This window comes from Hevea brasiliensis, chromosome 7 (assembly GCF_030052815.1).
Source record: "Hevea brasiliensis isolate MT/VB/25A 57/8 chromosome 7, ASM3005281v1, whole genome shotgun sequence".
Taxonomy (NCBI): Eukaryota; Viridiplantae; Streptophyta; class Magnoliopsida; order Malpighiales; family Euphorbiaceae; genus Hevea; species Hevea brasiliensis.
In genome coordinates this window covers 95,307,488-95,322,715 of record NC_079499.1, presented here as the reverse complement: position 1 = coordinate 95,322,715, position 15,228 = coordinate 95,307,488, and the positions used below count along the sequence as shown (strand labels likewise).

The 15,228-nt window shown below is 33.3% G+C and overlaps 1 pseudogene; it reads left to right on the top strand.

The window, feature by feature from the left end:
• The window catches only part of LOC110643430 (cytochrome P450 81Q32-like), a 35,063-nt pseudogene extending 20,070 nt beyond the window's left edge, over positions 1-14,993 (top strand).
• The last annotated feature ends 235 nt before the right edge of the window (positions 14,994-15,228 follow it).

Below are 15,228 nucleotides of genomic sequence, written 5' to 3'. Positions count from 1 at the left end.
CTAAGTCTTTCATGGAGAATGTATTTGACAATCATACCTTGACAGTTGTCAGCATACCTATGTCATTATCTATCAACAGAATGTCATCCACATATAAGACAAGGAAAGTGACAGCACTATCACTAACCTTCTTATATACACATAGTTCATCCACTTTTTTTTATAAAACTAAATGACTTAATGGCTTCATCAAAATGGATGTTCCAACTCCTCAAAGCTTGTTTCAACCCATAAATGGATCGCTTTAGCTTGCATACCTTGGAACCATCTTGGGATTCAAAACCCCTAAGTTGTTCCATGAAAATATTTTCATCAATGTATCCATTGAGAAATACTGTTTTGACATCCATCTGCCAAATCTCATAATCATAGTATACAACTATTGCTAATTAAATCCTAATTGATTTAAGCATGGCAACAAGCGAGAAAGCCTCCTCATAGTCGATTCCTTGCCTTTGGCAAAACCCTTTCGCTACTAGCCTTGCTTTATAGGTCTCTACCTTTCCATCAGAACCAATTTTCTTCTTAAAAATCCATTTATTCCCTATAGGTACAATACCTTTAGGTGGGTCAACAAGGTCCCAAACTTGATTCTTATGCATGGAATCAATTTCAGATTTCATAGCTTCAATACATTTTGAAGAGTCTATATCTGATATAGCTTCTTCATAGGTAAGTGGATCATCTCCATGATGTACTTCTTCATGAGTAAACAACTCTTGTTCATCTTCATGAAGAAAACCATATCTCACTAGTGGGTGAGATATCCTGGTTGATCTGTGAGGAATTACTATAGATGTTTCATTAATAGGTGTAGGTTGACTAGATGGATCTATATCCATTTGATTTGTTGGTTGGTCAGAATTCTCCAATTCTAACTCTATTTTCCTTCCTTTGCCACCTTCTTGAATAAACTGTTGTTCAAGAAATATGGCATCTCTGCTTATCATAACCTTTTGTGATATAGGCAAATAAAAATAATATCCAAAACTTTCCTTTGGATATCCATCAAATTGACCTTTTTCTGATTTAGTTTCCAATTTATTAGGGTTCAGCTTTTTAATGTAAGCTGGACAATCCCAAATCTTAACATGCTTAAGACTCGGTTTTCTTCCATGCCATATCTCATAAAGTGTGGAAGAAACTGATTTTGATGGACTCCTATTCAGAATATACAAAGCTGATTCTAATGCAAATCCCTAAAAGGAGATTGACATATCAATATAGCTCATCATACTGTGTACCATATCTAATAGGGTACGATTTCTCCCTTCAGATACACCATTCAGTTGTAGCACTCCTGGAGGAGTTAGTTGGGAGACAATGCCATGCTCTTTCAAGTATTCATCAAATTCAGTACTTAAGTATTCACCTCTATGATCTGATCGCAGAGTCTTAATACTTTTTCTAGTTTGATTTTCTACTTCACATTTAAATTCTTTAAACTTTTCAAAGGATTCATGTTTGTATTTCATCAAATACAAATACCCAAACCTTGATTTATCATCAGTAAAGGTAATAAAGTAATGAAAACCGCCTCTAGCCATTTCCTTAAATGGATTACATACATCACTATGTATTAATTTCAAAATATTTTTAGCTCTTAGCCTTTGTCCAAAAAAAGGTAATTTAGTCATTTTGCCTTAAAGGCAAGATTCACAAGTTGGAGTAGGTTCAGAACCTAATAAGGATAAAATCTCCATTTTCTCCAGCTTTGCAATCCTATCTTCTGTAACATGATCTAATCTTAAGTGCCAAATATATTTTGAACTTAAGTCGATTTTCATCATGGCATTACATTCATTTAGATTGCTATACTCTGGGCAGTTCCTCTTCCAGTGCCCATCCTTCTGGCAGTGGAAACACTTTCCCTTGCCTTTGTCAGCTTCGGTCTTGGCCTTCTGTTTGGCTATCTTCTTGGAAGGTCTAGGAATTTGAGGTTTCTTATTCTTATTGCCCTTCTTCTTTTTGGACTTTTCAGCAGAAGAAGAAGATACAATCAAAGCCACATCTTTTCCTTTATTGCCCCGTATATTCTTTTGAGCAATAACCAGCATGTTAAGTAATCCATCCAAAATACACTCTTGCTTTGTCATTTGGAAATTTCTTACAAAATTCCCAAAAGACTCAGGCAGGGACTGAAGGATCAAATCCGTCTGCAGTTGGAAATCCATGTGAAAGTCAAGATGTTTCAACTGCTCAATAAGCCGAATCATCATGATCTCCTATATTCTGTCCCTCAGACATCCTCATGTGGAATAGCTGTCTAGATATCTCATATCTAGCATTCCTGTTGTGCTCACCATACAACTCTTATACGTGAAGAAGGATCTCACTTGCATTTTGCATATTTTCATGCTGCTTCTATAACTCATTACTCATAGAAGCAAGCATGCAACATTTGGCTCTCATATTATACTTCTTCCACTTGCCCAAAGTATCTAGTTCCTCTTGAGTGGCCTCTGGAAGGAAGGAGCCAGGAACCTTTGAGTCTAAAACATATCTAATACATTCTAGGTTCAGGACAAGTTTTAAATTTCTTAGCCAATCAGAAAGATTAGGTCCCGTCAACCTATTGTGATCAAGTATGCTCGCAAGGATATTGGATGGTGGTGGTTATTGTGTGCTCATTATTATCAGAAAATTAACTACAGAAAATAACTAGATTAATTAGTAAATGTATCAAACAATTAACCAAAATAATTATGGTCTTTTAATCAAATTGGTCCTCCTACTAACTTGGCGAATCCTACACTTTCAAAGTAGGAAACGAAAAAACTAATTGGACGGATTTCTAGTGGGTGATTGAATTCTTATAGTCTTATTGATCATCTTCAGGCACATCCATTATTGGAATTACAATAAACTATAAGTGAGCAACTCCTTGCCTATCACATCTCGTGTGAGGTTCAATTATTTATCTAACCCCTAATGCTCAAAATCTCAGGCACATCCATTATTGATTTATCTTGCATTAGTTAAGTTGATCCCATTGAGCCAGTAAACATGCAAATAATTTTAATGTCCTCAGGTACATCCATTATTGGCCATCAACTATTTACATATTTACAACATCTCATGCTTAACAATTATTCTTAAGAAAATCTCTTAAATAAATGCATCACATGCAAGTATTTAAAATTTCTTAAAATAATTACCTCAATGGAGGGCCCATGATATAATTACTTTAATTATACCATTTTCAACTTAATCATTTGTTTGGAAGATTTAGTGGTCGGCTTAATTACTATTATGGTCCCACTTTGCACATTATCCAATTGGCATGCATATATCATATACTTGCATATATTCTCATATATCTTATGCATACATGGATAAACAAATAATATGATATGATCACGGACTTTCTAAGGGATTCAATTCTGAGCCACCAAGAATTAAATCAGGGCATTCCTAAGTGTATCTCATTCATTCATTTTACAAGAGTTGCTGAAGGAGTACATAATCAACACTTGATCTTGATTTTCTCCCACTGGTCCCACCAATGCTCTTAACCTCCTTGATCTTCTTGTAATCCAATTATATTGTAATCCTTGGCATACCAAGGCAAATTTACAAGAATTTGGACTTTAAAGTCCTCAAATAAATGAAATTACAACTCAAATTATTACAATATTTATAATACATACCACTAAAATAAAATTAATTATTTTACAACCCAAAGAAAAATAAAAGAAATAAATCCAATCACATTAGCCTTTTATTGTCCATGATCATCCATCATGCATATTAAAATTTAACAATTAAATAAAATATACATACTAAAAAAAATTAAATTGAATATCACATATTCAACCAAAAATTCAGATTTGAATCTCATTCAAATAAATTTAAATTTAGAAACCCTTTCCAAATTTAATACCTTGAAAACATTTTTCAAAATTTAATTGTGTGATTAAAATTTCTAATTAAACAATTTAATTAGGTATGGGCCTAATTGTGGGCCTTAAAATATACAACAATTGCATAAAGGGCCCATAAATCATGCGCACACATCAAACACACCCTTAGGGTGTTCTTCACTTTCATGCCGCTACCTATGATTACCCAAACAGCTTTGAACCAATCCAAATTTGATCCAATCACACAATTAAATCTCATATTCAATCCTAATGGCAAATATAGTAGCTCTGATACCAATTGAAGGAGCAAAAGCATGGTAATTGGTGAATTGGAGCATTAAATTTCAAAATTTTTCTTCTAGGATTTCATGTATCATGCCACATCTCTTATGTGCCTAATTAATTTCAATGCTCAATTGCATATTAAAACACTTTTAATATGTATTAGGATCTTCATTTGCCATTTAAGATTGTGAATTAATAAATTAATTCAATTAAACCCTAATTTAAAATAAGAATTTGGGCACTAACCTCTTTGATGCAATATGGATGCAATTGACACCTTTAGGAAGCTCCTAGGACCCCAAGTGTTGTCCCTCTAGCTTGTCCACACCAAGATCACCAATAACAGCCCCCAATTTTGCTTCTCAAGCCTTTGCCAACCAATTATAATTTGGGGTTTGGCTTTTAGAGAGGTTATATGTGTGTATAGGACACTAGAAATAATTTCTAGCAATTTTAATTCAAAGGGAATAGATGATTTCTCTTTGAATTGTTGAAGAAAGCAAGAAGAGGGAGAGGGAGAGTGGCTGCTGCACCTTTTAGAGAATGAAGAATGATAAATTAATTCTTCTTTCTTTCCCTTTTATAATTAGGTTAAAAAAAATACTTACACCATTTATCACATGTTGCCACCAGATTGCATCTTATTTTTAATTGACTTAATCTCATTAAGCCAAGTGTCAAAGCTAAACTTAATCTTGACTTTGATCATTTTGCATGATAGGAAGACAAATAGCAAGCTTGTATGGTGCTATGTGTCACTCATGGTGCCATATGTCATCATGTGAAATGACCAATTACCTTTATGTTTTAATTTTGAGTTCTCAACCCAAAATCATTATTTCTCCTCTTCTAATCTATTTATATCAAATATAAATTAATTAATTAATCTCTATTAATTAATTTTCCACAATTAAATTCATATTTAAACACTTTAAATATAAATTTAACTTATACTATACATCCAGTAACCTAGATTTGGTTTCAAGCTATGCTAGGGACTTCGTAATCTCATTGCAAATCAAACCTATTTAATTAATCAATTAAACTCTTTAATTAATCAATTAAATCACACTTAACTTGGTGATTAACTTGTGTATGTGTGTGACTCACTAGGCTCATCACTAATTGACAATGAGAAATGATATTGACTCTTAATATCATTAGAACTCTTTCTTACCATAAATGATTTTTCTAAATCATTTCAGGCATCTCATAGACCATGGTTGACACATAGCATAGTATGCCATGGCCATCCAATCAGTAATAAGGAATAACTTAAATGAACCTTTAATCATATGTTACTATGTACTAGAATCTCTCCGTTACAAAATCCCAATTTCGAGCTGGAGTCATGATTAATTTCAAACCCCATTTGCTATGAACATTATGTTCTCTTTTAATTTCAGTTCTTGATTAATTAGATTTTCTTGTCAGAAACTCTTTTCTGACTAAATCTGTCTGTCCTGGCCAGGAACTTAAAATGTCAAGAATAATTAAATAAACATAGGATTTTATCCCTATCTACTTAGGGTAACGGATTCCATCTTGATCAACACCTATCTCCATATATAACTAGTAGGAGCCAACACATGCTCATATACCCATACACAGTACAAGTTTGAAAGCAGTATCAAACTCAAACCACCTATATACAACATAACTGTGTTATCTCAGGTCTAAAGATTATATGCACTAATATGATATATGACAATGTATTGACAAGAGTAAACTCTATGTGCTTGTCATAAGCGTCACTGGTTTGACCTACTTATCATGTATAAGTGCCTATCATGTTTGTTATGTGGCATGAGACTCACCACTCCATCTTATTTATATCTCATATAAATACCTTGGGAACAAACATAATTACAATCTTTCTGGATAAGTCATATCCTTTGTGAAGTATCCTCGATTGTGAACCAATTTATGATAGTTTGTGCTAGAAATACTGTCACTCATATTCTTAACAACTTAAGAATATAATTTCTAACAAAATATCAATGGACCTTTTCTATTATACATAAATACGTTATGTAAATGGAAAAGTGAAATTACCTTTTATCAATAAAATATGTTCAAGATACATACAAAATGATATGCTCTAGGGCATACTACTAACATAAAACTCTTCGATCAGATCGTGGAGGTGAATACTTAAGTACTGAATTTGATGAATACTTGAAAGAGCATGGCATTGTCTCCCAGCTGACTCCTCCAAGAATGCCACAATTAAATGGTGTATCTGAAAGGAGAAATCATACCCTATTAAATATGGTACGCAGTATGATGAGCTATACTGATATGCTAGTCTCTTTTTGGGGATTTGCATTAGAATCAACTTTTCATATTCTGAATAGGATTCCATCAAAATCAGTCTCTTCCATACCTTATGAGATATGGCATGGAAGTAAATCGAGTCTTAGGCATGTTAAGATTTGGGGTTATCCAGCTTATATTAAAAAGCTGAACACTGATAAATTGAAAACCAAATCAGAGAAAGGTCGATTTGTTGGATATCCAAAAGAAAGTTTTGGATATTATTTTTATTTGCCTACATCACAAAAGGTTGTGGTAAGCAGAAATGCCATATTTCTTGAATAAAAGTTTATTTAAGAAGGTGGCAAAGGAAGGCAAATAGAGTTAGAATTGGAAAATTCTGACCAACCAATAGATCAAATGGATATAGATCCATCTAGTTAACGTACACCTATTGATGAAACATCTACAGTAATTCCTCGCAGATCGACCAGGATATCTCACCCACCAGAGATATATGGTTTTCTTCATGAAGATGAATAAGAGTTGTTTGCTCATGAAGAAATAGATCATGGAGATGATCCTCTTACCTATGAAGAAGCTATATCAAATGTAGACTCTTCAAAATGGATTAAAGCTATGAAATCCAAAATTGATTCCATGCATAAGAATCAAGTTTGGGACCTTGTTGATCGACCTGAAGGTATTTTACCTATAGGGAATAAATGGGTTTTCAAGAAGAAAATTGGTTCTGATAGAAAGGTAGAGACCTATAAAGCAAGGTTAGTTGTGAAAGGGTTTTGCCAAAGGCAAGGAATCGACTATGAGGAGACTTTCTCGCCTATTACCATGCTTAAATAAATTAGGATTTTATTAGCAATAGCTGCATACTATGATTATGAGATTTGGCAAATGGATGTCAAACAACTTTTCTCAATGAAAACATTTATGAAAACATTTTCATGGAACAACCTAGGGGTTTTGAATCCCAAGATGATTCCAAGTTATGCAAGCTAAAACGATCCATTTATGGGTTGAAACAAGCTTCGAGGAGTTAGAACATCATTTTTGATGAAGTCATTAAATCATTTGGTTTTATCAAAAATATGGATGAGACATGTGTATATAAGAAGGTTAGTGAGAGTGCTATCACTTTCTTTGTTTTATATGTAGATAACATTTTATTAAGAGGCAATGACATAGGTATGTTGACAACTATCAAGGTATGGTTGTCAAATACATTCTCCAAGAAAGACTTAGGGGAGGCAACCTATATTCTTGGAATTCGCATCTATAGAGATAGAACGAAATGAATAATTAGTTTATCCCAAAGTTTATACTTGGAAAAGGTGTTAAAGAGGATTAACATGCTTGATTCCAAGAGAGGATTGTTACCAGTAAGACATGGTATCCACCTTTCTAAAGAGATGTCTCCAAAGATACCAGAAGAAAGAGATAAAATGGTCAGGATTCCATATGCTTCAGCTATTGGAAGTTTAATGTATGCAATATTGTGTACTAGGCCGGATATCGCATATGCCGTTAGTTTGACTAGCAAGTTTCAATCCAATTCAAGTTTGGAATGCTGGATAGCTGTCAAGAATATCCTTAAGTACTTGAGAAGAACTAAGGATTTATTCTTGATTTATGGAGGTGGAGACTTGCAATTAGATGGTTATACTGATTTTCAATCAGATATCGATGATAGAAAGTCTACATCTGGATTTGTGTTTATTTGTAATGGAGGTGTAGCCAGTTGAAAGAGTTCCAAATAGAGTACGACTGCTGATTCCACTACAGAGGTCGAGTACATTGCTGCATCAAATGCTGCAAAAGAGGCTATTTGGATAAAGAAGTTCATGATAGAACTTGCAGTAGTTCCTTTCATTGAGTCAGCAGTTCCTCTCTACTGTGACAATAATAGAGCGATCATACAGGCTAAGGAACCCCGGTCTCATCAGAAATCCAAACACATAGAAAGGCGCTACCATATTATCAGAGAGAAAGTTGGGCGAGGCGATGTAGCCATGCAGAAAATAGCATCAGCCGAAAATCCAGCTAATCCATTCACAAAGCCTATGTCACAAACTTAGTTAAACCGACATCTTGAGAAAATGGGTCTAAGATATTGTAATGAATGGCTCTAGTGCTAGTGAGAGATTGTTAGTAGTATGCCTTAGAGCATATCATTTTGTATGTATCTTGTACATATTTTATTAATAAAAGGCAATTTTACTTTTTTGTTTACATAATATATTTATGTGTAATAGAAAAGGTCCATTGATATTTTGTTAGAAATTCTATTATTAAGTTTTTAAGAATATGAGTGACAGTATTTCTAGCAAAGTATCATAAATTGGTTCACAATTGAGGATACTTCACAAAGGACATGACTTATCCAGAAAGATTGTAATCATGTTTATTCCCAAAGTATTTATATGAGATATAAATAAGATGGAGTGGTGAGTCTCATGCCACATAACAAACATGATAGGCACTTATAAATGATAAGTAGGCCGAACCAGTGACGCTTATGACAAGCACATGGAGTTTACTCTTGTCAATACATTGTCATATATCATATCAGTGCATATAATCTTTAGACCTGAGATAACATAGTTATCTTGTATATAGGTGGTTTGAGTTTGATACTGCTTTCATACTTGTACTGTGTATGAGTATATGGGCATGTGTTGGCTCCTACTAGTTATATATGGAGATAAGTGTTGATCAAAATGGAATCTGTTACCCTAAGTAAATAGGGATAAAATCCTATGTTCATTTAATTATTCTTGATGTTTCAAGTTCCTGGCCTGGACAGACAGATTTAGTCAGAAAACAGTTTCTGATAAGAAAATCTAATTAATCAAGAACTGGAATTAAAAGAGAACATAATGTTCATAGCAAATGGGATTTGACATTAACCATAACTCCAGCTCGAATTGAGATTTTAGAACGAAGAGATTTTAGTGCATGGTAACATATGATTAAATGTTCATTTAAGATATTCCTTATTACTGATTGCGTGGCAATGGCATACTATGCTAGGTGTCAACCATGGTTTATGAGATACCTGAAATAATTTAGAGAAATCATTTACTATAAGAAAGAGTTCTAATGATATTAAGAGTTAATATCATTTCTCATTGCCAATAAGTAATGAGCCTCGTAAGTCACACATCTACACAAGCTAATCACCATTTAAAATGTGATTTAATTGATTAATTAAAGAGTTTAATTAATTAATTAAAGAGGTTTAGTTTGCAATAATATTGCAAAGTCCCTAGCATGACTTAAAACTAAATCTAGGTTATTGGATGTATAGTATAAATTAAATTTATATTTAATTTGATTAAATATAATTTAATTATGAGAAATTAATTAATAGAGATTAATTAATTAATCAATTTATATTTGATATAAATTAATTTAAAGAGGAGAAATTATAATTTTGGGTTGAGAACTCATATTAAAAGGTAAGGGCAAATTGATCTTTTCACATGGTGACTTGTGGCACCATGAGATGGTGACACATGGCACTATATGATCTTGCCACTTGTCTTCCTATGATGGAATACCATATGTCATGATTTAAATGGAGATTGACACTTGGCTTCATAGGATTAAATTAAATAATAACAAGATGGTATCTTGTGATGATATGTGGCAAGGGAGTTAGCGAGGGTTTTGACCTAAGTATATAAAGAAAAGTTATAAAGGAAAAATCACTCCTCTCTTTTTCTCTCAAGTTGGACGACAACTTGGTCTCTTCTTTTCCTCTTTAATTTCTCAATTGATTCAAGGGAAAAAACTTTGAATTCTCTTGAATTAAAATTATTAGAAAGTGTTTCTAACTCCCAATACATTCATACAACCTTCACAAAGCAAAACCCCATCTCAAAATTGGTTGACAAGGCTAGAGAAGTAAATCTAGGGGCTGCCATTGCAACTTTGGTGTGTGCTTGTGGTAGACAAACTAGAGAAACAATATTTGGGGTCCTAAGAACATCCTAAGAGGCTTCAATTGTGAATCAAGAGGTTAGTACCTAAAAATCCCTATTTTAGTTAGGGTTTAATTGAATTAAATGTTAATTCATAATCTTTAATGGTAAATGAAATTTTAATGCATGCTAAAATATGTTTTGGTATGCAATTGGGCATTGAAAATTGATTAGGATCATAAGACACTTGGTATGGTGCATATAACTTTAGAAATAATTTTTGAAATTCAAGGTTCTAATGCCCTTTATTTACGCTTCCACTCCTTCACACTCACAGGTCAACAAATTTCTCAGTCTTTACTAGAGGTTTCCACAGGAGAGTTATAGATGGTATGAATATTCAGCTTATACGACCAGTGTCAACAGATGAGATTTATAAAGCAGTCCTTTGTATCAATCCCACTAAAGCCCTAGGAGAATATGGGCTTATAGGTAGATTCTTTCAAACATACTAGCCAATTATTGGAGATGATATCACTTTGGCTGTCAAGAATTTTTTTAAGGAAGGGAGAATGCTAAAAAATGTGAATCACACAATCATTACACTTGTTCCAAAAATTAATCCGGTACAAATGATGAAGGATTTGCATCCTATTGGACTATGTATGGTTCTCTACAAAATCATTGCAAAAATTCTAACTTCAAGGCTACAAGGCTTTGTGGATCCCATAACTGGGTAGGAGTAAAGTGCTTTTATTAAAAGGAGGCAGATCTCAGATAATATCTTGATTAATTAGGAGCTCATGCATAATCTTAAGATGCAAAAGAAAGGAAGGAACTATGGGATGGCATTGAAGCTTGATATAAGCAAAGCTTATCAGTGTATTGAATGGGGCTATCTTCAGCATATGATGTAATACTTTGGTTTTCATGATACATGGATATCTTGGATTATGGAATGTGTATCAACAGTTACTTACTCAGTTAAGGTTAATGGTCATAGAACTAACATGTTTTCTCCTTTTAGAGGATTGAGGCAAGGAGACCCTTTTTCTCCTTACCTCTTCCTAATATGTGCATAGGGACTCTCCTACAGGCTTAACCATTCTGATATCTAGGGTATTTCTATTTCTAGATATGGCCCTCCCATCACTCATCTTTTATTTGCAGATGATTTTGTGATATACTCAAAGGCAACATCTGTAGTAGCAGGAAATATAAAGCAAAACCTCCATAGCTATGCTGAAGTAAGTGGACAAATAATCAACTATAACAAATCTGCCTTGGTTTTTGGTAACAACATGCCAAGGGATCTCAAACAATCAATTGCTAGAATTCTTAGCATTCACAACTTGGAGGGGTAAGTCAAGTTTCTTGGATTGCCACCCGCCATCCCTCAATCCAAAAAATAAGCTTTTGCCAAGATCAAAGAACAGATTCAAATCAAAGCCAGTGGGTGGAAAGAATAGTTATTGTCAAAAGGAGGCAAAGAAACTCTTATTAAAGCAGTAGCTTCAGCCATTCTAGTTTTCGTAATGTTTTGCTTTAAATTCCCCATTTCCTTTTGTGATGAAATTAATAGTTTAATTGCGAATTTTTGGTGGGGATAAAAGAAGAATGAACAACGATTACATTGGGTCTCGTGGAGACAACTTTGTCATCCCAAAGCTATGGAAGGGATGGGTTTTAAGGATCTCTATTGTTTTAATCAAGCTTTGTTAGAAAAGCAAGGATGGAGGCTTATTACAAGACCAAACTCTCTATTTGCTTATCTATTCAAAGGGAAATATTTTCCTTATTCATCCTTTTTGCAGGCCAACCAATGATGTAGAGCATCTTGGGGCTAGCAGAGCATCCTCTGGGGGAGAGAAATCCTTGAAAAAGGAACTAGATGGCAAATAGGAAATGGGGAAGCTATTCTTTGTAAGGAAGAGAGATGGATTCCAAAATCCTTCCCTAACAGACCTGCAGTTAAGGAGAATCATGATTCGAGAATAGTTTGGGTTTCCCAACTTATTGATCACTCTATGAACAAATGGAATGTAGATGTACTGAGGGACAATTTTCAAATGGAGGAAGTCAACAATATTTGCAATGCCAATTTCTCTTTTCAGAAGGGATGATCATCTTGTCTAGCATTATGACAAAAAGGGTAATTACATGATGAAATCTGGTTATTTTCTTACTATATCTGTTTATGATTCTATTGCAGATGCTTCAGGGGTAGGGCCAGGTCCTACTTCAATGGGCAATAGCTGCATTTTTTGGAAGAAAATTTAGCAACTTTCTCTCCCGCCAAAGTTATCATTCTTTTTATGGAGTTTTCTTAAAGAAAAATTACCAACCCAAGATCTATTACATAACAGATTCCCAGAAGTTACCCCAAAATGCAACTTCTGTGGAGCTCTAAAAACAATTAGACAACTGTTCTTTGAATGCAATAAAGCAAGGAAAATTTGGATCAATTCACCATTTCAAATTAGATCATCCTTCTTATCGGGCAATTCCATGATGGATATATGGACTGAGCTTTCACAACCATTAATTGAACAAGGGCTAGATAAAGATTTTGTTCCCCTGATAGCTTTCTTTCTTTGGCAGACATGGAAAAGCCGAAATAATTTTATTTTCAAAAAACATATTCTTTCCTTTCAAGAGATCACATCCTCAATTATATGTTATTACCAAGAGATTGTATCAACTCAAGCTATGAAAGAGCATCCTCGGTCAACTAACCCAAGGACTATAATGGGCGAGGAACCTCCCCCTCCTCAATGGATCAAAATTAATTTTGATGGTGGGACATCTAAACAACAAAACTTGGGTTCAGTTGTTGTAATTGCTCGGGATAGCTCTGGCAACCCTTGTGGATGGTCTTGCAAACGACTCTTGGCTATGACTGATCCTCTGATTGTAGAAGTTGTAGCTTGTAGAGAAGCTATTCTTTTAGCTAGAGCAAAGGATTTCGACCAAATCATCATCGAAGGAGACGCAACTGTGGTTATTCAATCCTTGCAAGGGAATACCCCTCCAATTGAAATAAAAGTAGTAATTGCAGATATCCTTGAATTGGCTAATGGTTTACATAGAATTAGCTACTGTTTCATAAAAAAAGATTACAATACACAAGCTCATAATCTTACTGCAAGACCTTTGTATGACGCTTCTTTCACTTGTAATCCTTTGATACAGTTTAGCTTTGTTATTGGCCTTATGGCCTAACTTTTTCTTAATGGAATGATATCTTTTGGGAAAAAAAAAAAAAACACCAATCTAGATCATAGCTTTTCAATGGGGCTATTAATATATAGTAATTATTAACGAATACTTCACATCAGATTGCAAGGATTTTTTCAATGAGTACCACTACTTAGTTATTTCGTTTAATTTTTTTAAAATCACTATTTAATTTTTATATTTTAAGAAAATTAACTATTAAATCCTTTATATAAAAAATACATTATTTAGTTATTTCGTTTAATTTTTTTTAAATCACTATTTAATTTTTATATTTTAATAAAATTAACTATTAAATCCTTTATATAAAAAATACATTATTTAGCTCTTTTATTTTTTAATCTATAAACTATTTAATCTTTTTTATTATTTTAAAGCTATATTTTTTTAAATTTAACTATTCATTTCTTCTAATATGAATAATATAATTTTAAATTCTTCAATTATTCAGTTCCTATTTATAACTATTCTCTTTTTTAACTAACTTGATTAATAGAAAAATTAACGGAAGGGACTAAATAGTTCAAGCATAAAAAATAGAAGAACTAAAAAATATAATTTTAAAATAAAAAGATTAAATAATTAGTCTTATATTAATGTAGAAGTTAAATATTAATTTTTTTATTTTCTTAATATTTTACATTTGATTGTTAGGATTTTTTGTTTAAATAGCATTAGATTATTAAGATTTTTTGTTTAAATAGCACTTATGATTTTGATCTTATTTTTTGTTATTAGAAAAAAACCATGAACTAAAAAATTAATGGTATTAGAATTATTTAAAAAATGTGAAATTTCGAGTTTGAATTGAATCAATTAGGCAAAGAAAAAAAAAATATAACATTGTTTGACGAATGCTAAATATGATATTTGCTGGCACGAACACAACGGCTGTTACACTAGAATGGGCAATGTCGAACCTGCTCAATCATCCCCAAGTGCTGGAGAAGGCTAAACGTGAGTTGGACCTTCAAATTGGTCGATTAGATGAACTGGATATTTCTAAGTTACCATATCTTCAGAATATCATATCAGAGACTGATTGTGCCCAGCGGCCCCATTGCTTCTCTCACATTTTTCAAACAATGAGTGTACCATTGGAGGATATGATGTGCCCAAAAATTCAATGCTATTTATCAATGCATGGGCTATACATAGAGATCCTCAACTGTGGAATGATGCTCTGAAATTTAGGCCCAAGAGGTTTCAGAAATGTCAAGCTGAGGCCGAGGACTACGGCTACAAGTTCATGGCATTCGGTCTTGGCAGGAGGGCCTGTCCAGGGATGGCTCTTGCCAACATTTTAAGCTTCGCTTTGGGCTCTATGATTCAATGCATTGAGTGGAAGAGGGTAACTGACAAACAAATTGACACGGCTGAAGGGAATGGGCTCCCCATGTCTAACGCATAGCCACTGGAGTTCATGTGCATAGCACGTGATATCATCCATAAAGAACTCTCCTCTTTCCAGCACAATTCCTGTTAGAAATTGTTAGTGATGGAAAAAATTGTCTTATATTAAAAGAGTTATGCTTGTTCATTGAAGGGTATTAAAATAAATTATTTATTGTCAATAGTTGTATTTATTTTAAGAGATATAAGTAAATAGTTATATTTATTCTAAGAGGTGTAAGTAAACAAATATA